The sequence below is a fragment of the Trichomycterus rosablanca genome, chromosome 14 (assembly GCF_030014385.1).
Source record: "Trichomycterus rosablanca isolate fTriRos1 chromosome 14, fTriRos1.hap1, whole genome shotgun sequence".
Lineage (NCBI taxonomy): Eukaryota > Metazoa > Chordata > Actinopteri > Siluriformes > Trichomycteridae > Trichomycterus > Trichomycterus rosablanca.
In genome coordinates, this window is record NC_086001.1 from 25,974,555 (window position 1) to 26,001,530 (window position 26,976).

A 26,976-nucleotide genomic window follows, 5' to 3' on the forward strand; every position below is an offset into this window, starting at 1 on the left:
CATGAACAGTTAGTTTAGTAGCTCAGTAAGCAGCTCCTAAAAGTTCTGTTATCACCCATATCCTTTGCTGTGTGCGAGAGGGTTTTAGCTTTTTTTTAGCTCCCTGAAATGAGTTTTTGCAACTTGGGATGTCTGACATGTTAACTTCCATCTATCCATCCAGCTTAAATACCATAAACACTACATAAAAAAACACGTGGAGCTAATGGTGTAATTATTAACCTTTGTGCTCAATTCTTCTTTTATGGTGTAATGGTTAGCACTCTGGACTCTGAATCCAACGATCTGAGTTCAAATCTCGGTGGAACTTGGCTTTATTTAGGTAAAAACACTGTTATCAATGCTGTGAAGACAATAGTGTTTCACATATGACTGCTCTATGCCAAATTAGAACACAAAGCGGCAAGTCATTGTTTACAGCACAATCTACCGGCCAACTGCATCCTGAACTTAGTGCAATTTTCCAAAAGTGGAACGTTTTGTTGTGATTTTGATACTTGGGTGGCAATGTTTAACTAAAATTACTTTTATTTAGTATTTAAAACTTTTAAATTACCTCCGTTTTTTTAATTGATTTCAGTCAGTTATATCAATCACGTAAGTTTAAATATAAATAATCTGAGATGTAAAAGTAAAGTCTAAAGTTGTGTGTATTTTTCTTTTTTGTTGTGGTGTCAGGGTTTCATGGTGGTTAGCACTCTGGACTCTGAATCCAGTGATCTGAGTTCAAATCTCGGTGGGACCTTACTGCTTTTATTTGGGGCCGGTGTGAGGTCCAAGATTGAGAAACAGTAGCAGTTTCAGGATGGTAACATTCAGCGCATGTGCAGTACAACAGAGCATCACAATTGCTTGTGCTAGTTTAGAGTCACCTTAAATGACATGTTAATTTCCATCCATTCATCCAGCTTGAATATCATAATACCACTAGTAGTGTTATAGTGTTCCACATGTGACCGCTCCATCCCAAAATATAATCGCTAATCATTGTTTACAGCGCCATCTAACAGCCAACTTGCTCTTAAATGACTCATTATTAATGGGCTTAAGCAAAACCTCACTGTGTGGTTCCATGGTGTAATGGTTAGCACTCTGGACTTTGAAACCACCCAGCCAGCAAAAAATTTATGGCCCAGTTCTGGGCCATATCTGGCATGCCGGAACTTTTTGTGTCAAAATGAATGACGGTTAGATTGTGGGCCGTATACGGCTGCCCGGATCCCAGCCATGACTGCCAGCAATATGCCAGCACTTAACCACCTGCTAGCCAGAAGAGCCATTATCGGGCCAAATATGGCCCAGTTCTGGCCTGCAGTAGATTTTTAAAAGGCTTTCCTCCCCAGCCATATGTAACCTTTAATGGTCACTAGGACTACAACTGTTCTTGCCTCTTAATGCTATGAAAATACTCTGTAAAAAAAATAAAAAATAAAAATAAATAAATATATATATATATATATATATATATATATATATATATATATATATATACTGTATATATATATATATATATATATATATATATATATATATACTTTATTATAATTATAAGTAATAATAATAATAGAGTACAATTAAAACAGTAACAGAAAAAAAACAAATGTACACCAAAACACATTTTTCAATATTTTATTTCAAGTATTTTTATTTATTATAAAAATGTTTTGTCCTGCCATAATTGACTGCTGATCTCCTGCCTCCTGACACTGGTCTGTAATTCTGGAATGAAAACAAAAACTATTTTTCACAGATCAATGTGGATCTTATTCAAATTTTTCAGTTCCACCTAATGATGGAAAAGAAATGTTGAATAAGAAAAAAAGTAACTGTAGTTTAAATATGTTTACCTGGTTAAAAATGGTTTATTGATTCACTCAGGCAGCAGGAGTGGCATCATGAAAAGCAGTTTCCAGAACAGAACAGTGCTAGAGCAGAATAAACAGTGCCTTTAGTAGGCTGAAGAACATAAGCACAAACTTGGAAATATGTGCTTTAGACATGATAATGTGCTTGCGTACATTATCCCTAATCAATCCTGAAAATGTCTTTCAAACTGTATGTTGATAAAAGCAGGTAAACATCTTACCAAGATCAGTGTAGGCCAAATAACACAAGGTGGCTGAGTGAGCTGGACTCAGGGGTGCACAAAAAGTCACTGCAGAAATATAAACACTTAATTAGTTAAATCATTCAATCAAGGAAATTCATAAAGACTTGTAAATATGTGCTTTAGGCATGATAATGTGCTTTGTCTTGGTAAACATGTTTCCTGGGTTATTTATGCCAGCCAACGTTTTTATAAAATTGCCAGGAAGAGGGAACTAATGTAATCAACCTTTTATATACCTGTACATCACACACCTTACTAAAAAAAAGGACCACCAGCTCCACACAGCTGTAGGTATAGGTAACTAATGTAATCGTTTTAAAATATTATGTGTGTAATATAACTTGGCTATATTGTTAGATGGTTTATATCGTATTCATAATATCAGTGTAAGTTTCCTTTAGATGTATGTTTTAAATTAATTTTGATAGCCTTTTGCTGCCATATTTATGTATAGCTGGCTAGATAGTTAGTTTACCGTACCTGCCAAGCTAGCATTTTTGGCTAACGTTAAAACATAGCTATAATATATTCATTAATTATAAAAAATACGAAATTATTTTATTATATATATTGTTCTGTTACTACAGTATATCAGTATTTTTAATATAATGTTCTAGTAAGTTTTTAGTCCTAAAGAGCAGCAGTTAACCCCAGCTAACAATTTTTGGTTCCCAGAACGTTCTGGGAACGTTAGTTTTTGGTTCCCAGAACGTTCTGGGAACGGATCATTTTGGTTGCCCTTTGGTTCCCCAGGAAAGTTTTCTTTACGGAAATAGAACGTTCCCGTTTGGTTGTGCATTATAGTTCTGGGAACGTTCCCCTAACGTTCCCGTAACCTTAAAATTATTGAAACCTTTAAGGGAACCTTGTACTAACCTTAAAATTATTGAAACCTTTAAGGGAACCTTGTACTAACCTTAAAATTATTGAAACCTTTAAGGGAACCTTGTACTAACCTTTCATAGTTTTATAGTTGGTACTTGTAAGTTGATCTACACGGACGGTCTCAAGCAAACCCAACTAGTCTTGTAATTGTGGCCCACTTCCGGCGCAGCTCCTGCCAGCCGAGCCTGCCGCATCTGGTTCAGTGCGGGCAGCCCGTGTCGGCTCTGACTCTTTTTGAATGACTGCCCAGAATCGGGCCAAATACACTGGCCTAAATCCGGATGCCAGATCTCTGCCGACTCCCCTATAACTGGGCCGGAATAGCCCCCGAAACACTGCGATACTATTTATTTACTGTTTTCTTCTACTTTCACATCCTCATAGATAAAATAGTAGATTTATGCTACAGATTAACTACAGATTGTGCAGCAGAAAGTATTTTATTAAGATAATTGCAGCAAGTAGTATAATAATAATAATCAGAATATTATAAAAGTAATCCAAAATGACAACTATATGAATATTATATATAGAAAATAACATATACACTGCCTGGCCAAAAAAAAGGTCACACACTCTAATATTTGGTTGGACCGCCTGTAGCTTTGATTACAGCACACATTCTCTGTGGCATCGTTTCCACAAGCTTCTGCAATGTCACAACATTTATTTCTATCCAGAGTTGCATTAATTTTTCCCCAAGATCTTGTATTGATGATGGGAGATTTGGACCACTGCACAAAGTCTTCTCCAGCACATCCCAAAGATTCTCAATGGGGTTCAGGTCTGGACTCTGTGGTGGCCAATCCATGTGTGAAAATAATGTCTCATGCTCCCTGAACCACTCTTTTACAATCTGAGCCCGATGAATCCTGGCATTGTCATCTTGGAATATGCCCATGCCATCAGGGAAGAAAAAAATCCATTCATGGAATAACCTGGTCGTTCAGTATATTCAGGTAGTCAGCTGACATCATTCTTTGGGCACATAACGTTGCTGAACCTAGACCCTGACCGACTGCAGCAACCCCAGATCATAGCACTACCTCCACAGGCTTGTACGGTAGGCACTAGGCATGATGGGTGCATCACTTCAGCCGCCTCTCTTCTTACCCTGATGTACCCATCACTCTGGAACAGGGTAAATCTGGACTCATCAGACCACATGACCTTCTTCTATTGCTCCAGAGTCCAATCTTTATGCTCCCTAGCAAATTGAAGCTGTTTTTGCTGGTTAGCCTCACTGACAAGTGGTTTTCTTAAGGCTACACAGCTGTTTAGTCCCAATCCCTTGAGTTCCCTTCACATTGTGCGTGTGGAAATGCTCTTACTTTCACTATTAAACATCTCTGAGTTCTGCTGTAGTTTGTCTACCATTTGACTTTACCAAACGTTTAAGTAATCGCCGATTACAATCATTCAAGATTTTCCTCGAAGATGATGTTTCCCCACTGTCCTTTCACTTTTTAATAATGCGTTGGACATTCGATTTTAGTAGTTTCAGCTTCTCCTTAGATGTTTTCTCTGCTTGATGCATGTTAATATTTTGACCCTTCTGAAACAGATGAACATCTTTTCCACGACCACAGGACGTGTCTTTCCACATGGTTAACAAATGAAAAGCTACTCACTGCATCAGTTAGGGTTAAATAACTTGTTGCCAACTAAAACAATCACCCATGCAGTAATTACCCAATGGAAGGCTCTTACCTATTTGCTTAGTTAAATCCAGGTGTGACCTTTTTTTGGTCAGGCAGTGTAATTGCATATAAGAATAATAATCATAAAAGTGAACAATATTGTAAATATAAATACTATACTACGCATACACAATACTACTAAACATACTACTACCACTACTACATCTACTAATACGTCCTATATACATACCATAAATATTTATCACACACATACTGTATATCACACACATACACACACACACACACACGTATATATATATATGTATATATACAGTGTATCACAAAAGTTAGTACACCCCTCACATTTCTGCAAATATTTTATTATATCTTTTCATGGGACAACACTATAGAACTAAAACTTGGATATAACTTAGAGTAGTCAGTGTACAACTTGTATAGCAGTGTAGATTTACTGTCTTCTGAAAATAACTCAACACACAGCCATTAATGTCTAAATGGCTGGCAACATAAGTGAGTACACCCCACAGTGAACATGTCCAAATTGTGCCCAAAGTGTCAATATTTTGTGTGACCACCATTATTATCCAGCACTGCCTTAACCCTCCTGGGCATGGAATTCACCAGAGCTGCACAGGTTGCTACTGGAATCCTCTTCCTTTCCTCCATGATGACATCACGAAGCTGGTGGATGTTAGACACCTTGAACTCCTCCACCTTCCACTTGAGGATGCGCCACAGGTGCTCAATTGGGTTTAGTCCATCACCTTTACCTTCAGCTTCCTCAGCAAGGCAGTTGTCATCTTGGAGGTTGTGTTTGGGGAAGGGAGTTGTGTTTGGGGAGTTTTCGAAGGGAGGGGATCATGCTCTGTTTCAGAATGTCACAGTACATGTTGGAATTCATGTTTCCCTCAATGAACTGCAGCTCCCCAGTGCCAGCAACACTCATGCAGCCCAAGACCATGATGCTACCACCACCATGCTTGACTGTAGGCAAGATACAGTTGTCTTGGTACTTCTCACCAGGGCGCCGCCACACATGCTGGACACCATCTGAGCCAAACAAGTTTATCTTGGTCTCGTCAGACCACAGGGCATTCCAGTAATCCATGTTCTTGGACTGCTTGTCTTCAGCAAACTGTTTGCGGGCTTTCTTGTGCGTCAGCTTCCTTCTGGGATGACGACCATGCAGACCGAGCTGATGCAGTGTGCGGCGTATGGTCTGAGCACTGACAGGCTGACCTCCCACGTCTTCAACCTCTGCAGCAATGCTGGCAGCACTCGTGTCTATTTTTTAAAGCCAACCTCTGGATATGACGCCGAACACGTGGACTCAACTTCTTTGGTCGACCCTGGCGAAGCCTGTTCCGAGTGGAACCTGTCCTGGAAAACCGCTGTATGACCTTGGCCACCATGCTGTAGCTCAGTTTCAGGGTGTTAGCAATCTTCTTATAGCCCAGGCCATCTTTGTGGAGAGCAACAATTCTATTTCTCACATCCTCAGAGAGTTCTTTGCCATGAGGTGCCATGTTAAATATCCAGTGGCCAGTATGAGAGAATTGTACCCAAAACACCAAATTTAACAGCCCTGCTCCCCATTTACACCTGGGACCTTGACACATGACACCAGGGAGGGACAACGACACATTTGGGCACAATTTGGACATGTTCACTGTGGGGTGTACTCACTTATGTTGCCAACTATTTAGACATTAATGGCTGTGTGTTGAGTTATTTTCAGAAGACAGTAAATCTACACTGCTATACAAGTTGTACACTGACTACTCTAAGTTATATCCAAGTTTCATGTCTATAGTGTTGTCCCATGAAAAGATATAATGAAATATTTGCAGAAATGTGAGGGGTGTACTCACTTTTGTGATACACTGTATATATATATGGCAAATATTAATACTATCCTATACATACATAATAGTACTGTACATACTATATATAGGTAAAGTTCTTCACATTTCTTTTGGTCTTGCTTTTTCCAGTCTTTTTTTTTTCTGCCGCCATCTTTTCATATATTTTTCAATTTCCTCATCGACTGCTTTGCTGCAGAATGAATTCTGTCTCACTGCACATGCAGAAGTATAGGGGCTGTTATTAAGTTGTAGTAAATCTGGTAGTTTATTGCAGTAAATAACCTGAAATCTGAAAATCTGTGCAATTTAGATTCTGTATTTTTTGTTTATTCATTTAGCTATTTAGAGACAGGACATTCTGTTTATGTTGTACATCTAATAAACCCATCTACCATATGGAATTCTACCATTTATTTCAGCTCAGTGTCTGTCTAATTCACATTCATGTCTGAGTTTATTAACATGTTGCATGGTGCTGATCTTTTACAGGCCAACGAATGGGCAAAGTTCTACTTGCTGTCCATGTTTACTGCAATGCCATAGAGAAAACTCAAGTATAACAAGTACACTAACAAGTATTTTAGTAAAAAGTATTTTTAGTAGTGAGAAAGAAAAAGTTTCCCGTAACAGAAATAATATAAAGAAGTACACACACTTCAGTTAAGTTAACTGTCATCTACAATTAACTTTTAAAATAACTTTCTATAAAAATACGTTTTTTGTTCGTTATTCAGTCACACAAAGAGAACAGTTGCAAAAGTCACTGAAAAGACTGCCACGGTCTTTTACAAATGTAACTATGTACAATACCAAATAATACACCAATCAGCCACAACATTAAAACCACCTCCTTGTATGTATACTCTTTTTCTATCAGCTCCACTAACCATATAGAAGCACTTTGTAGCTCTACAGTTCCATGTCATCCATCAGTTCATCTGCATACTTTGTTAGCCCCCTTTTACCTTATTCTTCAATAGTCAGGACCTCCACAGGACCACCTCAGAGCAAGTATTATGGGTGGTGGATCATTCATGTGTTAGTGTGTGTTGTGCTGGTTTAAAAGGATCACACACAGCAGTGTTGCTGGACTTTTTAAACAATGAGTCCACTTACTGTCCACTCTATTATTGTACACACCTGCTTTGTTGGTCCACCTTGTGGATGTACAGTCAGAGATGGTAGTTCGTCTGTTGCTTAATATTGTATTACTATTATTATTATTATTATTATTATTGTTGTTTTGTTGTTGTTATTATTATTATTATTATTGTTCTTGTTGCTTATTGTAGCTTTTAAATTAACGTCATCCACAGTATTCAATGAGCTTCAATTATTTAGCAGCTGTTGTCTAATGCTAGAAACTGTTAGCCTTTTAGCTAACGTTACCTGACGTGTTTCAGTTTAGACCAGTTAACCTGAAACTCACTAGATAACATTACCTAACAGTTTCCATTTCCAAATTGCTCTCTTTATCTTAATCCAGAACTCATTAATAGACTTTCTGCTTACTTTTTGCTAAGTAAAAAGTTGTTAAGATTAAACGTTTATTTACCTCACACGAACGAATGATTCCTCTTTTTTAACGGCTCACGTCGCACTGTTGCTATGGTGACGCTCGTTCTGCCGGTGCTGAATCAGAGACTGCACGCGTTTCTATGAGCACCAGCCAAACCCAGCTGTGGCCGGATCTGGCTACATTGATTCTGGCCGATTCTGACACTCGGCCGACTGTGCCAATAGAAAAGTGGGAACTGGGCCAGATGATTGTGCTAGCTGGGTACTGTACCCATACTGTAGGACTTTATACACTGTAAGTCTTAACGCTTAATTTAATTAGATATAATGAGTGTGCCTGACTCAGTTTTCATCAACTTGTTATTAACACTCGTTTTAAATAAGTTATCTGTAATTTGTGGTTGAAAAAGTTTTCTTACTCAATATTCTTAATTTAAATTCAGTTTAAAAAAACAAGTTTCTGTATTCAACCTAATTTGGACATGCGCACTTCGGACATCTATTTGTCGCTAAACGGCAGTTGGAGCATTTCTGGACAAGCCTGAACTGGAACTGAACGTCGCTTATATAATTGTCGGGATTACCATGATACTTGTAGAACACTGATTTGGTAAGTAAATTTTATTATTATTTTATCATAAACTGTTGCACCGTTGTGTAGTCAGCGTCAGGTTTATGTGCTTTCTAGTTGTGAAGAAAGTTACCGTACAGTTACATCACGGTGAATGGTTTAGTTTAGCACCCAGGTACTTTTATTAGAAACTACATATATTGGCCTTCTCTGCTGGCCTAAACACTGTCAGAATCACTGACTTATGTTTTAATATATGTTTCCATGAATATTTATAGAATAATTCCAAAAAGTCTGTTTTCTTTCTTTCATAGATTTTCTATTGGTTGCGTGTATATTTATACTAGAGCTATTATCCAATCATATTTCAGTCATCATGTGTTGCCAGGGTCAAAGAAATCTGCCTTAAGGCTTCAAAATCAGTAGCGCGGGCGCCTCGAGCCTAAAATAAACGGCAATGAAATTGATACAGTAACCAATCAGATTTTGAGTCGGCGTTGCTAAGGCCAGCTAGCAGGCGTGCAATTACGTTGGCGTTTTAAGTCCTCTGATTGGATGGTTAATGCCAATTATAAAACGGATAGTTCCGGTACTGAAATCTGATTGGCTGAGCCGCGTTCGAAGCCGTTGTAAAATCCCCGATAAACGCACACCTATGACCAGTTCAGTTCAGTTCAGTGGTGCTTTACTGGCATGAATGTAATTAGATACACTATTGCCAAAGCAGTAAACAATAAACAGTAAATAGAAATGAGAACCTCACATCATTCCATATTAATACGTCACTGAAAAGAAAAAGTTAATGTTATGTTCGCCCTCATGTTGCCTAGCAACACTGTTAATCGAACTACCTTGCGTCGCGGAAGAATGCTTTATTGTAAGTTTATACACAATAAATACATTTATGAATTAAACATTGTTGTATTTATTGTATTTTATGTTGACCGCCGTTTTATAAAAGCAATAAGCCACTCGAGACCGTGCGTTACTGCTATGATTTTAGCACGGGAAAGAAGTTTTAGGCACTCCGATTCGCGTTGTGCCAAAAACGTCATCCCCATGCTAAAATCACAGTAATGCACAGCCTCTCGTGGCTTATTGCTTTAGTTCACACTACACGACTTTCTAATTTGCCGGGTCGCTGTACAGTTCACACTACACGACTGATCGGGAATAAGGGGGTTCACACCACACCATCTATCACCAACTGGAATCACAGACGAGCTTCTCTGATTTCCCAAACTACGTTTTTTTTTTTTACAAAAACAAACGTGAGAAGTGACGAGGGGTTTAATGATACCACGTCCAAAAATGCACGTCAACATGTAGCGAGCGATCAAAGTTTGTGCGCTGATGTGCAGCGTAAAATCAAAGAGGAAAAATAAATGAATCTGAGTGGATTTGGCAACCTGAACAGCATGGATTGTTTTATAGGTTATATATACTATATACTTATATACCTATATATATATACTTCTGGTTTGATGACTATTCATGGTAAATGAACATATGTTTCTTTGCAGGGTACGGTGAGAGATAATATGTTAGCAAGTGGGTGTGCTGACCATTCTGAGTGAAGATAATCCTGAACTTGGCTTGCTTGATAATCATTATTGCTGTAATGTTTTATTCATTCATTCATTTAATAATAAATATAATATAGCTACATCAACCTTATGAGTGTTCTCAGTTGTATTGCTTGCACTTTAAGTAACAATAAACAAGTTGATTTAGGTGTTGCACACTCACAATAAATAAGTTAATTTAAGTATTTTACACTCAAAATGAATAAAGTTGTTTAAGTATTGCTTACTCACAATAAATAAGTTATTTTAAGTGTTGTACACTTAAAATAAATAAGTTATTTTTACTGTTTATCTTGAGTTTACTGTACATGAGCTTACTTAATTTTTCTAAGGCAACGAGTTTGCATATTTTTTTTAATTAAAGCCAACTGATTAAATTTTACAGTATACAGTTGTATTGAATGGTACATGCCACTGGGTAATAACTACACCTCGGCTTCAAGCACTTTGTAGACGCTCCCTTAACACTTCCTTATCATTTCAACACAGATGAACCTCACATTTACAAAATAACAGAAAATAAAAATGTTCAGAAAAAACGTTTTAAACATATTTGATTGTAGTTTGTTCCTTGTTTAATGCAGTTTCACTCATTTTTGGATGTTTATTAGCCGAGAACGAGCCGAAAGAAACTCGAATGTCATGCGAATGTCCAAGACTTCCTGGTTTAGTTCATGAGTGTTCTGTTCAAAACAAGTGTGTTTAAATCAAATCAACAATCTGAACTACATAAAGTAACAATACACAGTAATGTACAGAAGTGTGGAAATGTATAAACTCACCTGCGTTCATCAATCAACAAAACTACAAACACAGACACGGAACAGATCCGCACTCAAACAGAACAGGATCAGATCAGTTTCACTTCTGCTGAACTAAAGGAGAGAGAGAGAGAGAGAGAGAGAGAGAGAGAGAGAGAGAGAGAGAGAGAGAGAGAGAGAGAGAGATTTGATTTTAAAAACATACACTTTATTTAATCACTCAACAAAATACATTTTAAATTCCATATATCACAGACGAGAAAATGATTATATCAAATGATATGCCTACACAGAAATAAACACATTTACATATGATCTCAGCTCCAAGGGCTGGTAAAAATTAACTCTCCTTCCTCCACAGTACATAAAGCATCTTTATCACACCACTCCATCTCAAAACTTTCAATATTGTTCATGGTCTTGTAAAACCCAAATTCAAAAACTATTCTTGACTTTACCAAAGCCATGAACAGTGGTAACACCTCATGACCAGATCTGCCCTCCATTCTGTTCCTCCGGGAGTTATAAATTGCTAGCTTCGCCTGGCCGACAATAAAATTTAGCAGTTGCCATTTGTAACGATCTTTTCGACTATAACCAGCTCCAAAAATAAAAGCATATAATTTAAAAATTTCCCCAAAATTAAAAAACACTGTAGACAATGTAGTAAAAAGTGAACCAAGTCTCGGACATTCTAAAAAACAGTGAAAAATCGTCTCTCTTTCCCCACAAAATGTACATTTATCACTGACGTCTGGATTTATAACCGACACAAAAGCATTAACTGCAATCACCTGATGCAAAATTCTCCACTGGAGGTCCCCAGATCTTTTTATCAGTGGTGGCTTATACATTACCCTCCAGACAGGCCGTCTGTCCATCCCCACACAAAGCTTGTTTCTCCACACTGTGTCAGGCCTTCCATCTAAAACAGACTTATTAAAAAACTTAACGAAACACCTGTATAAAACCTGACCTGACACAGAGTAGAGCTCCAAGTCCTGTAAACAGTCCCGGTCTAGCATTGGACCCGACACATCTCCAAGAAGTGGAGTAAGTCCAATCCTCGGGAAGGGATCATTCATTAGGTATTTTTAGGACCTTCATTAGGTATTTTTCCACTCCAATATTCCTTCAAAAGCTCCCAATCATCATTTGAAAGACTCTCTTGCCACCTGGTGATAATATTACTGATGTGACGAATGGACCTCTGTTTCAGCAAAGAGGCCACAGCCTGGATATCCTTCAGACCAGGTCCTGCCACATTCACCAGGGTACGTAAGCTCACTACCTTGGAGGTACAAAGCATTCGCGTGATGCCCGGTACACCACTCTTCGCCATATCCAGTCGTGCACCTTTAATCAAAGGTTCTTCTAACAACCAGTGCAATGATGTTGTTGTTCCCAGTCTTTGAGTGCTAAAATGTCCCCATACTCTGAACAGTCCACGGTAGAAAGAAGATAATCCGGTCAGACATAGCTCATTACAGTTTGTTAAAAACAAGGTAGCATCCATACCAAGACCGTCAACTCTTTGTAGAATGGCGCTGGTCACCTTCCTCCATGCCAAGTCTGCTGCACCCGTCAAGAATTTCTGTACAAACTGCAGACGGAAAGTTGCCATTCTGCTTGCCAGGTGTACCAGGCCTTGTCCCCCTTCCTCTTTTGGCAGGAAAAGGACAGCCCGAGGGACCCAGTGTAGTCGATCCCAAAAAAAGTCTACCAGTATGGCTTGCAATCGTGGCAGCAGTCCAACAGGGGGATCCACACAAGACAACCTATGCCAGATGGTTGAAGCAACCAAATTGTTGATCACCAACACTCTTCCCCTGAAGGACAACTGACTCTGAATCCACTTCCATCGGGCTAAGCGACCCACCATTTTTTCCACCACACCCTCCCAGTTTTTTTGCACTGCTGCCTCATCCCCAAGAAAGATACCCAGGTATTTAATCCCCCCTGTCTTCCATGTCATTCCAGCTGGTAAAAGCGGTAGCCCACTTGCCCACTGCCCCACGGCCAGAGCTTCGCTCTTTCCCCAATTAACTTTTGCGGCCGATATGATGCCAAAATTCTGAATAGTGGAAACTAAATTATCGACATCTACCTGCCCACTCACCATTACCATTATGTCATCTGCATAGGCTGATACTTTTAGATGAAAATTATCATCCTGACCTATACCTACCCCATTAATGATAGAGCGAAGCCTGTTTAGCAGTGGCTCAATGGCAAGAGAGTACAACATACCAGACATAGCACAACCCTGCCGTATGCCCCGAAAAACCAGGAAAGGAGCACTCAAACCACCGTTTATCTTCAGCACACTCTCAATGTCTTGATACATTACCTTTATCATGCTGGTAAAACTCTGTCCAAAGCCAAAGGCATCAAGAGTATGCCACAAGTACTGATGCTCAACTCTGTCAAATGCTTTTTCCTGATCAATTGAAAGAAGACCAAAATCAAGCCCTAGAGACTCAGAAACCTCCAAAACATCCCTCACTAAGTTGTTGTCTTGAATGGATCTACCAGGAACACAGTAGGTCTGATCTAAATGAATGACCTGCCCCATCACCTTTCTCAACCTGTTTGCCAGGGTCTTGGAGAATATTTTTAGGTCTGTGCACAGGAGACTCACTGGTCTCCAGTTCTTAATCTCCTGTAGATCGCCTTTCTTTGGCAGCAGGGTAATAACCGCCCTCCTGCAGCTCAGTGGCAAAATACCATCAGCCAGACTCTCATTCAGAACAGCCAACAAGTCTGCACCCAGCTCTGACCAAAAGGTTTTATAAAACTCTACTGACAGGCCATCAATACCTGGGGCAGTGCCACCCTTCATGCCCTGCAGAGCAGCATAAAGCTCCTGCTCACCCAGTGCCTCTTCCAGCTCTGCACTGGCGTACTCAGCGATCCTTGGTAACCCGGCATAGAACCCAGAAGCTAGGTCTTTGTTGTTCACCTGTTCACTTCTGTACAATTCACTATAGAATTGTACAGCCCGTTTTCTGATCTCAGTGGTCTCTGTTAGCTCTTTACCTTCTTCAGAGCGCAGAGAGTGAACAAAACGACTCTGACCATTTTTTCCAGGTTAAAGAAAAACTTGGATGGAGCATCCATTTGCGTTAAGCTCTGAAAACGCGATCGGACCAGTGCCCCCTGTGCCCTGATGCCCAAAAGATCACTCAGCGCAGATGTTTTAGATCTGAGAGCTCCAACTCGACTCTGATCTCCAGTTGAGTCTATCAGTCTTTGTAACTCTATTATCTCAGCTTCCAGTTTTTTCATGGACTGAGTAATGTGCCGTGAGACACTGAAAGTGTACTGTTGACAGAGTTGTTTTATCTTAACTTTCCCATAGTCCCACCACCCCCGCAAGTTACTGAAATAGTGTTTCTGTGCTTTAAAACCATTCCAAAAGACAGCAAACGCTTGCCTAAACTTCATATCGCACAACAAGGAGTTATTAAAATGCCAATATGCACTTTTAGGTTTAACATTTGCAATAAAAACAGAGCATAAAACCAAACTGTGGTCTGAAAAGCCAACAGGTGTAATCACACAGCCTTTTATGATGTTCAGCTGATGTTTAAAACTATAAAACCTGTCTAATCTAGCCAATGACATCCAACCCTCTCTTGCATGTGCCCATGTGTACTGCCTAGTGGTTTGGTTTAGGTTCCGCCAAACATCACACAGTTCATGAGCTTTAAGTAGCTCACGGAGGGCACGCTGTGACGGGGCATGCGGTTCTGTGTGATTACGGTCAATGCCATCATCCTCCGTGCAGTTAAAATCTCCCCCCATAAAAAAATTATTATCAGAACTGTAATTTTTTAGAGCTGTGCTAACAGTATGTAAAAAAGCCACCCTCTCAGCACCAGCTGTAGGAGCATAAATGTTAAATACAGCAATTTTAAATCGCTCAAAGTGAGCACGTACAACCAGACATCTACCGCGCACCACATGCTCTACCTCATAGGATATTGGCCCAAGGTTTTTCGCAAACAGAATGGCCACCCCACCCCTGTTGGAACTCAAGTGACTAAGGAGGACTATACCTTCCCATTCCTTCTTCCAATCAATTTCATTAACATTATCGCTATGGGTCTCCTGAACAAGCATTATATCAACACCCTTTTGCTTAATTGATTCAAATAACAAGGCTCTTTTGTAGCCATCACGTGCCCCATTTATATTTAAGGAGCCCACCCTTATCCTGCTCATTAATAAAAAAAAAGAGGGATAACACAAGCAGAAGAGTAGAAAACAACAAGAGGTTATGATGTTTCATATCCCTCTTCATTTTGAAGTCCCATTTTTAATTTTGGCACAATTTTCTTTAGCCGGTAGATCTCCTGCACAGTAAAGTAGTCTTCTCCTTCATTCCTCATGAATGCTTTCACAGAGTCAATAAATAGCTTACGGTCTGGAAAATATTCTTCAATCACTACACCCTTCATGTTTTTTGTTCTCTTAAGAAATGACCGAATCTTCTCAAATGTATACGCACTCCGACGGCTCCGCTGATTTCTCATTTCAGTCAGATCACTGTCAGAGTCTTCAAAAATGCCAGATCCAGAATCCTCTTCGTGTTTTTCACTCTCCTGCTCTGATGCCCTCTGTGCTTTTCCTTTCTTTACCTCACCCTTAGTCCACTTAATTTTCATTTTTCTCTTTCCAGAAGGCACTCGGAAAAGTGCCTCCTCAACCACAGATTCAGTCTCCATGCCTTCCTCTTCCAAACTTATTTCATTGGAAGTGACATCTTCTACACCACCTTCATCTCCAATTTGGGAAACGTCACACTGAGACCCTAGGCCCTTTTGCAGATCAGTTTGCATAGTGTTACTGTCCCCATCACCACTAGGCCCAGCTATTTCATCACCCTCCTCAGCTAGAGTCTGAGTGTTTGAAACAGTGCTCTCTTCTATCCTTTCAGCTCTGTCCTTTGCTGTACTAGGCCTAACGTTCTCCTCACATTCTCCAACTCCAGCACCTCCAGGCCTAGCGTCCGCATGTACTGTGTGTTCTACACCACCCCCAGCAGGTGCAGAGTCTGAAGCTTGTGAGGTACCTTCACCTGCCTCAACTGGACACGAACGCTTTAAATGCCCCTCTTGTCCACACCCGAAACATTTCATGTTGTCAGATGTAGCAAAAACGACATAATCAAAGCCATCAATTTTGAATTTAAAGGCTACGTTCAGTTCTTTAGTTTCACTTTTCAAAACCATGTAAAGTTGTCTTCTAAAAGAGACAACATGTCGTGCATGCTGAGTTTTACCACCAAAGTAAATCTTTTTTACAGAAGACATTACTTGACCGTAACGTGAAAGTTCAGCAATAAGTACTTCATCGGTCATAAAAGGTGGGACATTGGACAGAGTTATTTTCTTCGCTGATCGAACGAGGGGCATTACTGGGGTAAACGTTCCCTGAATAACAACACCAGTTTGAACAACAGTGTTAGCTTTATCTACACTGTCTATAAAAATCACAACAGCACCGTTCATCCTGGATGCTGCCATGATGCTACTACAGTCTACAACCTCTCCTACAGCTAACACACACTCCTCTACTGAACACCTCATCTCAGGGGCAAGTTTAACCCCATGCCGACGAGTAAGTTGCTCAAACTTTACTTTCTCCGCTGCTGCCATGGCGACCGGCAAAAAAGCCGGCAACCGGCGAATGTAAACAAACCACCCCTCCCGCTTTAACTACAATCACGTAACTTTACTAACACTGAAACAACTTTCCAAAATATTCAACCAGCACAGAACCGTAAAGATAGAAAAGTTAGAAACTCACACAGCAGCAGATTCACTCGCTCACGCACCTTCGCTCACGCACCTTCACTCGCTCACGCACTCACTTCCGCTCACACACAGAGAGAGAGAGAGAGAGAGAGAGAGAGAGAGAGAGAGAGAGAGAGAGAGAGAGAGAGAGAGAGAGAGAGAGATTTGAAACAACTTTATTTAGTTCTGTTTAACATAAATTCACCATTTTACAAAAAAACAGTATTTATAAAGACTGTTCTTTTAAAAGCTTAAAATATTTCATTAATATACATTAAATGCCTGGATTAAAAATTAAAATTTAAGACCCCATTTTTCATTGAACTCATTCAGTTTGTAAGTCATAGTGTAGTACGAGAATTAAATTTTGACCCTGGCTTTAACTAGCCCAATTAGCATTCCTTTGGGGTCCTCAGGACCCACCCCTTGAATTCTATTCCTTCTAGTGAGCCAGATTGCCATTTTTGCTTGTCCTATAAAAAAATTAATCAGACATATTTGTATTTTTTTCTCTGATGAGTATTTAGGCCCAAAAACAAACAAGCTATCTGACCACAAAGTCCCAAGATTCTTTATCCAGTTTTTTAACAGAATAAATAACCATTTTAATCTTGAGCATTTTAAAAAGAGATGCTCAATTGTCTCATCCAGTCCACAAAAGGGGCAATCTTCCTTCACTGCTGGGTCAATGTGTGCCATGTGTTTTTTGGTTGTAATGGCTCCGTGTATGATCCTCCACTGTAGATCCCCAGTTCGTTTTTCTATAGGGATTTTGTAGAGGGACCTCCAGCATCCACGTGGGGAGAAAGCCTGACCTTGTAGCGCTGTCCATTTAGTCTCTTTCAGTCCAACAAGAGATTTTTTGTGCGACACTTTAACACTGACTGCATAGAGTGCCCTCTTTGATGTTTCCTGGAAATGCGTGAGTTGTGGAGTCTTGAGAGTTAGCAGCATTCCCTCCTCCTCTTTGTAGTCTTCCATTGCTGCAGAAATCTGGAGCTCAGGAAAAAGAGGACGATCTCCTCCAGGTTCACATCTTAATGCTTCTTTAAAATCAGCAGGCAGTAGTGATGTCACCTTTTCCAGAATTTTCTGCATTAGACGAGCAGATTGGACTCCAGTCTCAGCTTTGAGGATTTCCGCAGATTTCCAATCCCCGTCAGCTCTTAGTCCTCCAATATTTAAAATTCCTGCTAAGTGGAAATGTTGTTGAATACATTTTGATTCCAAAAATCTGGACTTAAGAAGAGGATTAAAAAACAATGGTTCCTCCTTTAAAAAGTCAGATCTGTTTTCACTTCTGTTAAAACAGAAAGTACAACACCAAGCTCTTAAAACAGACTGATAAAAAGGGGTTGTCCCAGACAGGTCCATTAGTTTTAAATTTAAAACAAAAAAGCTGCTTGCCATAACCAAGCTTTTCCACTCTGTTTAATAGAGCAGCCTTTCTCAACCGGGGTGCCGCGGCACCCTGGGGTGCCATCTGGCTTCGTCAGGGGTGCCGTCAAAAATATTCTGATAGTGATGAGTCGTTCTCGAACGATTTGATTCTGTTAAACGGCTCTTTAAAATGAACAAAAGGAACCGAGTCGCGCCTCTGGGAGCCGCTATATATGTATATCTTTTTATTTCTGCGCAGTTCGGCTGTAATCCACCCATTCCGCTTCCATCAGTAGAGGGAATTAATCATAATAAGAGCTGTTTATTATCGAAATTCTAATCCGAAAACAGAGAGCGGGGAGCGAGCGAGACACACACACACACACACACACACACACACACACACACACACAGAGCACGAGAGAGAGACACTCAAACTCAAAAGAAACTTTATTGGCATGACAAATAAGGACATTCGTATTGCCAAAGCAAGTTACAGAGAAATAATAAAAATAAAAATAAGAAGGAACAAAAATATACAAAACAGTTACATGTGCAAAAAATATAAAATAGAATAAAATATTAATAATTTAATATTTAAATTATTAATATATAAAGACACACACACACAGAGCGAGCGACACACACACACAAAAGAGAGAGAGACACGCACACACACACACACACAAACACACAGAGAGAGAAAGACAGACACGTGTACACACAAACACAGAGAGAGAGACGCACACACACACACAGAAAGAGAGATACACACAAACTGATCGTTATTACCTCATTACTGTAAATATAATAATTTTTATTGTTATTATTTTGCACTGTTTTTATTAATATTTTATTCTGTTTTATATTTTTTTGCACATGTAACTGTTTTGTATAAATTTGTTCTTTCTTATTTTTATTTTTATTATTTCTCTGTAACTTGCTTTGGCAATACGAATGTCCTTATTTGTCATGCCAATAAAGCTTCTTTTGAGTTGAGAGAGCCATAACCGAGCTACAGAGAGAACATGCAGAAAAGAAGCAGTGCTCTTAGTATAATGACAAATAATTGAGAAATAAACTATAAACTTGTTTAATTATGTTAAATCTGATTCATTCATGGCGCGAACTGAGCTTTTCAAACCTAACTTACATCAAGAACAAGTACAGGGAGCAACTGAGGGCTCTGGACCAGGAGCTCCGTGTCTGCCTCTCATCCATCCCTGCCAGAATAGGGCGATTGTGTGCATCATCCCAGGCTCAGGTTTCCCGTTAAAATTAAGTCACGTAACACCCCCCCCCCCCCCCCCAACAATTGACACCTTATGGTGTGTGTGCGTGTGTGTCAGCAGTCCAAGGGCTTGCAGAGTGTACGTTTTTAAATACATTTTAGACTGGGGTGCCTTGAGATTTTGCATACTTTCAAAGGGTGCCGTGAGTGAAAAAAGGTTGAGAAACACTGTAATAGAGCACAGGCTGTGTCTCTCCACACCAGTCCTTCTCGATATAAAAATCTTTTAGCTGACTGAAGACGAAAAGTCATTATCCTACAGTTCAACTCAATGAGTCCTTGACCCCCCTCAGCGATCAATACAATCTGGTATACAATATGTTTGACTTTCATGTATTACTGTATTCAGGTATTCCCTCAATCTGTTAGAAAGACATTTTGATAAAATCTTATAGTCTGTACATAAAATTGAGACAGGTCTCCAGTTCTTCAAAAGCCCCAGGTCCCCTTTCTTTGGAAGCAAAGATAAAACTGCTCTTGTGCAGCTCATTGGTAAAATTCCGTTTGCCAGGGAACATTTAAGAACCTCAAACAAGTCCTCCGCTAAAATATTCCAGAAATGTTTATAAAAATCAGCTGGAAGCCCATCGATGCCTGGTGCCCGTCCTGATGCCAGTTGTTTTACAGCTGCAGTGAGTTCACTCGGGTCCAGCTCTTCATCCAGGGCTTCTCGCTGAGCTGCACTTATTTTTGGCAGGTCTTTGTGTAGTTCTTCTGCACAGGATGGATCACATGTTTCTGCACTAAAAAGTTCTGTGTAAAATTCTTTAGCAATTTTTCTTATTTTACCTGGCTCGGTTACTATACTTCTGTCTGGATGCTGTAGATATAGCATGAAGTTTTGAGGTCTTATTTTTCTTTGTAAGTTAAAAAAGAATGTACTTGGAGCATCCATATCTTTAATGCTAGTAATCTTTGACTTAATCAAAGCACTTTTTGCTTGCTTTTGCAGGTAAGAACTTAAAACATTTTTTATTTTGAAGTTTTGTCTTGATACTTGTGCAATTTTTGTTTAATATTTCGTCCTCCAGTTTTAGCAGCTCTCCTTCTAGGTTTTTGATAAAAGTGTTTTCTATTGCTTTTGAGTGGGCAGTGAACTCTTCGCAATATACTTTAATTTGTGTTTTTCCTTCTTCCCACCATGAGGTTAAACTATGAAATTCTTGCTTTTTTCTTCTCCATTTTTCCAAAATTGAAATTAAAACAGAACATCTCATCATGCAAAAGTCTGACATCAAATGGCCAGTAAACTCTAGGGGGTCTTTTTTCAAACAGACATACATTTATTATAACTAAATGATGATCAGAGAAACCACTAGGGTGGATTGAAATCTTAAAAACCTGGTTTCTATTTGCTTTTTTAATATAAAATATGTGAAGTCTAGCTGCACTTATTTTGTCCCCAGAAATTTTTATCCAAGTGCACTGTTTTGTGTATGGATTTTTATCTCTCCATACATCTGTCAGCTCCAGTTGCTTGGTTATTTGATTCAGTACTATGGAGGACTGAGAATGAGGCTCTTCCGCATTTCTGTCCAAAATAAAATCTGTAGTGCAGTTCCAGTCTCCTCCCACAATCACAAAACTTTCATTAATAATATCTTTTAGGAAGTCCCTCAATGTATAAAACAAACATATTCTTTCTCCCCCCACATTGGGGGCATAGACATTTATAAAAGTGAACTCTGTGTTTCTTATTTTGACTTTAACCATTAAGACTCTACCAGGTTCTATTTCAACAACAAGTGTTTGGGATACTATTAACTTTTTTGAGAAAAGTATTGCCACTCCTGCACTCAGATTTGACCCATGGCTTAAGAAAGAACTCCCCTCACACCACATTCTTATTTCACTTTCATTTAATTTATCACTATGGGTTTCTTGTAAAAAAAATTACATCCATGTGCTTTTGTTTGATCATTTCCATTATTTGTGCTCTGAGTCTATCCCTGCCTCCATTAATATTTAGTGATCCTGTCTTTAACAATTCCATAGAAAAAGAAGGGGAGAAGGAAAAATGGAAAAAGAAAACGTATAGAAAAAGAGAAAGAAGACAGTACTGCAGGGAGCCCATATGTGCCTTTTTTTTATTCAAGATTTATTTACCGAATTTGTTTTTTTGAAGGAGTTTTTCCCCTCCGCAATTTCGTAATCAATTTTCTAACCTTTTTTGTTGACTTAACTCATCAAAAGTTGCAGTTTTTCTTATTTTTGCTACTGTTGCTAAAAACTTTTTGCCACTTCCACACTAGCCACTTTTTTGCCACTTCCACACTAGCCACTTCCACACTAGCCACTTCCACAGACTTACCAAAAGTCTCATCTAGGAAATAGTTAATTTCGTTAAGGGTATACAGCTGCTGATCTCCACCAGTTTGAGATATCTCAGAGATATCAGAAAACGTATCATCATCTTTGTCATTGTTAAAAACACTATCCTGTGCAATTAGAACAGCCAGCGATTTCCCTGCCATCCCAGCATCCTCACTGACTCCACACATTTTGTGTTTTTCCACAGTTAATTCTTCATTTTCTACATTCTGTTCATGTTACTTACTTCACCAGACAGTACCACCGTTTGTTCCCTCTCATGACTTACCACAACACTATCTATTTCATCAATTTTGTTCATATTTTTAACATTTTCATGAACATCTTCATTGTCTGATTTCTTGTTATTCTCATTAGGTGAAGGTTGTGACTGGGATACAACATCACCTTTCAGAACATTTCTCTCTAAGTTTGTTTTCTTATTTTGCTCTGACACAGGCTGACTTGGAGCAACTCCTTCTGGCTGTAATTTTGCTAACAACTACCAACAACCTGGTCGTCACTTTCATTTTCAGGAGAGCGACCTGGTTCTGCTGCGTCCGGCAGCTGTACTTTGTGTGGACATAAAAATTTTTTGTGTCAGATGTCCCCACATTCAAAACACCTCATGTTTGTGGTGCTTGCGTAAATCATATATGATTTACCTTTATATGAGATCCTGAAAGAGATCTCAAGTGTAGGCTCATTGAGAAACATTAAAACTCTCCTCCTGAACGACATCACATGTTTCAGGGCAGGGTTTTTACAATTTAAAGGTATCATATTTATTCTGCTCACTGTTTTCCCTTTCTCATTAGGTATGAACGGCGGAACATTTGATATTATTACTCTATTTGTTACTGACACCAGAGGTAAAACCGGGAAAAACTGATCACTTACCGTAATTCCGCTTTCAATCAAATGTGTAATCATTTCCCTCTCCTTTACAAATACCACTACTGCCTTGTTCATTCTGGATGCAGATACGATGTTTTCACATCCTATTTGTTCTCCTACCGCCAGCAGTACATCCTCCACCGACACCTCAGGGCTTGTTTTGCATTTTATGCCGTGACGGAGTGAGAGTGGCTGGGCACCACTATTCAGGTGCGCCGCCATCCTCACCCAGCCCGGAGATCAGCAGCTCTTACTCCAAACAATCAGGTAAAGTTTGAAATCAAACGGGAGGAATTGCGTTTGTTTATTAAAGAATTGTTTTATTTATTATGTGCTTAAAAGAAAAAGTTCAAAGGATCTGAAAAAAATTAAAAATAGATTTTAGAAAATTTTTGACAATCGCTCTCACACCACGCTCAAACAAGCACTCTACCCTGCGCCACACCGAAAAACTCCCAGCATGCAACAGAGAGAGAGAGAGAGAGAGAGAGAGATAGAGAGAGAGAGAGAGAGAGACAGCATACATTTTTTTTTTTTTTAGCACATGGTCAGGGTCACGGTGGGTCCTTCTTTACTTGTTAACACTGAATGTAAATCAGGAACACATGCTGCACAATTATTTGAAGGTAACCAATTATCATTCAGTTTAGTTTTAAATAATACACACACATCTACTTTTTATGTCTCATCCTGCAACTGTTTCACATGTCTTTTTATTTAAAGAAATATTTATATAGGAGAGATGCTACACTTACCCGTCCTGCTCATACAACAGGAAATAATAATGTAAATATTACAATAAATAAATAATAGTAATCTTGTTTAACTGCCTTGGTGTCGTCTTTTACTTTCTCTGTTCTACACGCAGCTTTTCAAATAAAAGATCCTGAAACAGTGACAAAACACACAGAGAACCACACACACCGTTCAGCTGCTGCTGCTGATCCTCTTTCACCTGCATTAGTACAATAACACCACAACAAATCATCTGTATTCAACCTTTTCTTAACCATGTACCAGAAAAGTCGCTCACTGCTGCCTACAAAACCTCACAAAACACTTTATACAGAAGAACCTTTAACTCTCTCTTACTTTTATTTTATTTTTATTTTTTATTTTTCTTGCCAGCTTTGTGTTGTATTGAAACTAAAATAAATAAATAAGTAATTAAAAGCTTAACATTGTTTAGGTTAGGTTTGTGTATGTATGATTTGTGTACATTTTATTCATTTAAATTATCCTCTAGGCCACACAAGGAGGATGGAGGTCCCTGCTGAGTCTGGTTTCTCTCAAGGTTTCTTCCTGCAATTTTAAGGTTTTTTCTTCTCACTGTCACCCTCGGTTTGCTCAACAGGGGTTTTTGGTCTGTTGGTCCTGGATTCTGTAAAGTTGCTTTGAGACAATGTTCAGTGTAACAAGCTCTATATATATAAATGTGACTTGACTTGTATTATTGTTTGGCGCCTCTTGTAGCACTATTGGATAATTGTTAAAAATGTATGATGTGGAGAATTTGTGACCATTGTTCACACAGGCACTGACTTAATTAAAGAAAAAGAAGTAAACATAAAAACAATATCAAACAATAAAACAAGCAATACCCTTTGAATGGTTAAAAGAAATGGAGGAAAATAAAACATAGGAAGAAAATTATGAACCTGAAATAAATGTATAAATAAAAATTAAAACAATAGAATTTAAACAATGCAAAATAAACCTTTCTACAACCCCTGGCAAAAATTATGGAATCACCACTCTTGGAAGATGTTCTGTCAATTGTTTAATTTTGTAGAAAAAAAATAAATCACAGACATGCCACAAAACTATCATTTTTCAAAATGTCAACCCTCTGGCATTAAGAAACAATAAAAAAAACAAACAAATATAATAGTTGTGGTCAGTCACAATTGCTTTTTTTTTAGATCAAGTAGAGGAAAAAAATATGGAATCACTCAAATCTGAGGAAAAAATTATGGAATCACTCTGTAATTTGCAGTTTAAAAACAAAACATCTGCAGCAGATTAGATTTGCTAATTATTCTTAAGTTTAAAAAGAGTGCTTACACCTCGGAGAGCTGTTGCACAAAGCAGATTGTCATGAATCATGGTTCCAACACAAGATATGTCAGTTGAAACAAATGAGAGGATTATAAAACTCCTTCAAGAAGATAAATCATTGTGGAATGTCGCAAAAGATGTTGGTTGTTCCCAGTAAGCTGTGTTTAAAATCTGGACCAAGTACAAACAAAATGGGAAGGTTGTAAAAGGGAAGCATACTGGTAGACCAAGTAAGACATCAAAGCATCAAGATAGAAAACTTAAAGCAATATGTCTTGAAAACAGAAAATGCACAACAAAACAAATGAGAAACAAGTGGCCGGAAAGTGGAGTCAATGTCTGTGACTGAACTGTAAGAAATCACCTAAAAGAAATGGGATTTACATACAGAAAAGCCAAACAAAAGCCATCATTAACACCTAAAAAGAAAAGAACAAGGTTAAAGTAGGCTAAAGAAAAGCAATCGTGGACTGTGGGTGACTGGATAAAAGTGATCTTCAGTGATGAATCGCGAATCTGCATTGGGCAAGGTGATGATGCTGGAACTTTAGTTTGGTGTCTGTCCAATGAAATTTATGAAGATAACTGCCTAAAGAAAACATGTTAATTTCCACAGTTGTTGATGATATGGGCCTGCATGTCGGGTAAAGGCACAGGGGAGATGGTCTTCAATAAATGTCCACATTGAAATTTTGGACGCTTTTCTTATTCCATCAGTTGAAAGGATGTTTGGTGATGATGACTTCATTTTTCAAGATGATAATGCATCTTGCCATAGGGCAAAGGACGTGAAAACTTTCCTTCAAGAAAACATATAATGTCAATGGCATGGCCTGCAAATAGTCCGGATCTCAATCCATTTGAAAATCTCTGGTGGAAATTGAAGAAAATGGTCAATGACAAGGTTCCAACCTGCAAAGCTGATCTGGCAACAGCAAGAGACAGTTGAAGGCAGATTGATGAAGAATACTGTTTGTCATTAGTTAACTCCATGCCTCAGAGAGTTTAAACCATTATAAAAGCCAGAGGTGGTGCAACAAAGTAATAATGGTGCAGTGTTTTCTAATGATTCCATAATTTTTTCCTCAGATTTGAGTGATTCCATATTTTTTTCCTCTACTTGATCTAAAAAAAAGCAATTGTGACTGACCACAACTATTATATTTGTTTCTTTTTTTTATTGTTTCTTAATGCCAGAGGGTTGACAGTTTGAGAAATGATAGTTTTGTGGCATGTCTGTGATTAATTTTTTTTCTACAAAATTAAACAATTGAAAGAACATCTTCCAAGAGTGGTGATTCCATAATTTTTGCCAGGGGTTGTATAAACGTTTACTAGGAAAAGTGAAGGTACAACCTAAAGCTAACACACACTGGAGCAGATTGTTCCCAGACTTAGGAGTCAACGATATTAAAAAAAAAAAACCTCACTTTTGCTAAAACAGAAGTCAATTTTAATGAGTTAAAATTATACAGAATAAATTTGTGTGAATCTCTAAATGAACCTACTAATATCATTTCTAACAGAACACTGTTTTAATGTAAGGAAAGAAAGTTTGTTTTGCTTTATTATATATTTATTGTATTTTACTGTCAGTGTTTTTAACAAACGTATCAGTCCAGAAGCCAAGATTAGAAATGTGTCTTTTAAAAGACACTTTCTAGCTGTTAGCATAATAAAGTTTCCGTCTGTCCTTTTTATTCAAGCACCTACAGCTTACAGCCACACCTGAATCAGATGAAGACAGACCGGGAACCATGTGATGATTGCAAGCAGGAAGTGCAGGCAATGATGGAGGAAAGGAGGAGAATGTAAGATGCTGTCTAGTATCAGTAACTGTAAAATCTTACCATGATTTGTTTTTGAGGAACTTGGCTTCCATATATTTTATTGTTAGCTGAATATTGAAGGCAAACACAGAGTATCACATCATGACCACAAGTTTTTTTACTGATATGTTAACAGTTTTGAACAGGAAATACAGACTACACAACAGTCTTAGACTCCTAAGATTATATATGAAGTTATAAAATTCGAATAAGTATAAATAATCATCAATACAGTAAAAAGTAGCTGTATGTGAGCTAGTGTGAAGAACATTTGTTTCCACATGTTCTCCTTGATTGCATGAATTTGTTAAATCACCAGCACACTTAATTTAAAATAATAAAGTGTTAATTAACCAAACTAGATACTGAATGATAACCAAAAATAATATTAAACTATACATTCACATACAGAAAAGCACAACTTACTGTATTAATGTTGGTTGTTATTATTCT

The 26,976-nt window shown here is 38.5% G+C and overlaps 1 long non-coding RNA gene across 1 annotated transcript; it reads right to left on the reverse strand.

The window, feature by feature from the left end:
• Positions 1-1,613: 1,613 nt before the first annotated feature.
• On the reverse strand, positions 1,614-16,842 carry LOC134326825 (uncharacterized). The gene is made up of 5 exons (XR_010014584.1): positions 16,772-16,842; positions 10,979-11,071; positions 2,087-2,155; positions 1,848-1,925; positions 1,614-1,719 (listed from the first exon to the last, which is right to left on the reverse strand). It is a non-coding gene; the product is annotated as an uncharacterized LOC134326825 (long non-coding RNA).
• Between the last annotated feature and the right edge of the window lie 10,134 nt (positions 16,843-26,976).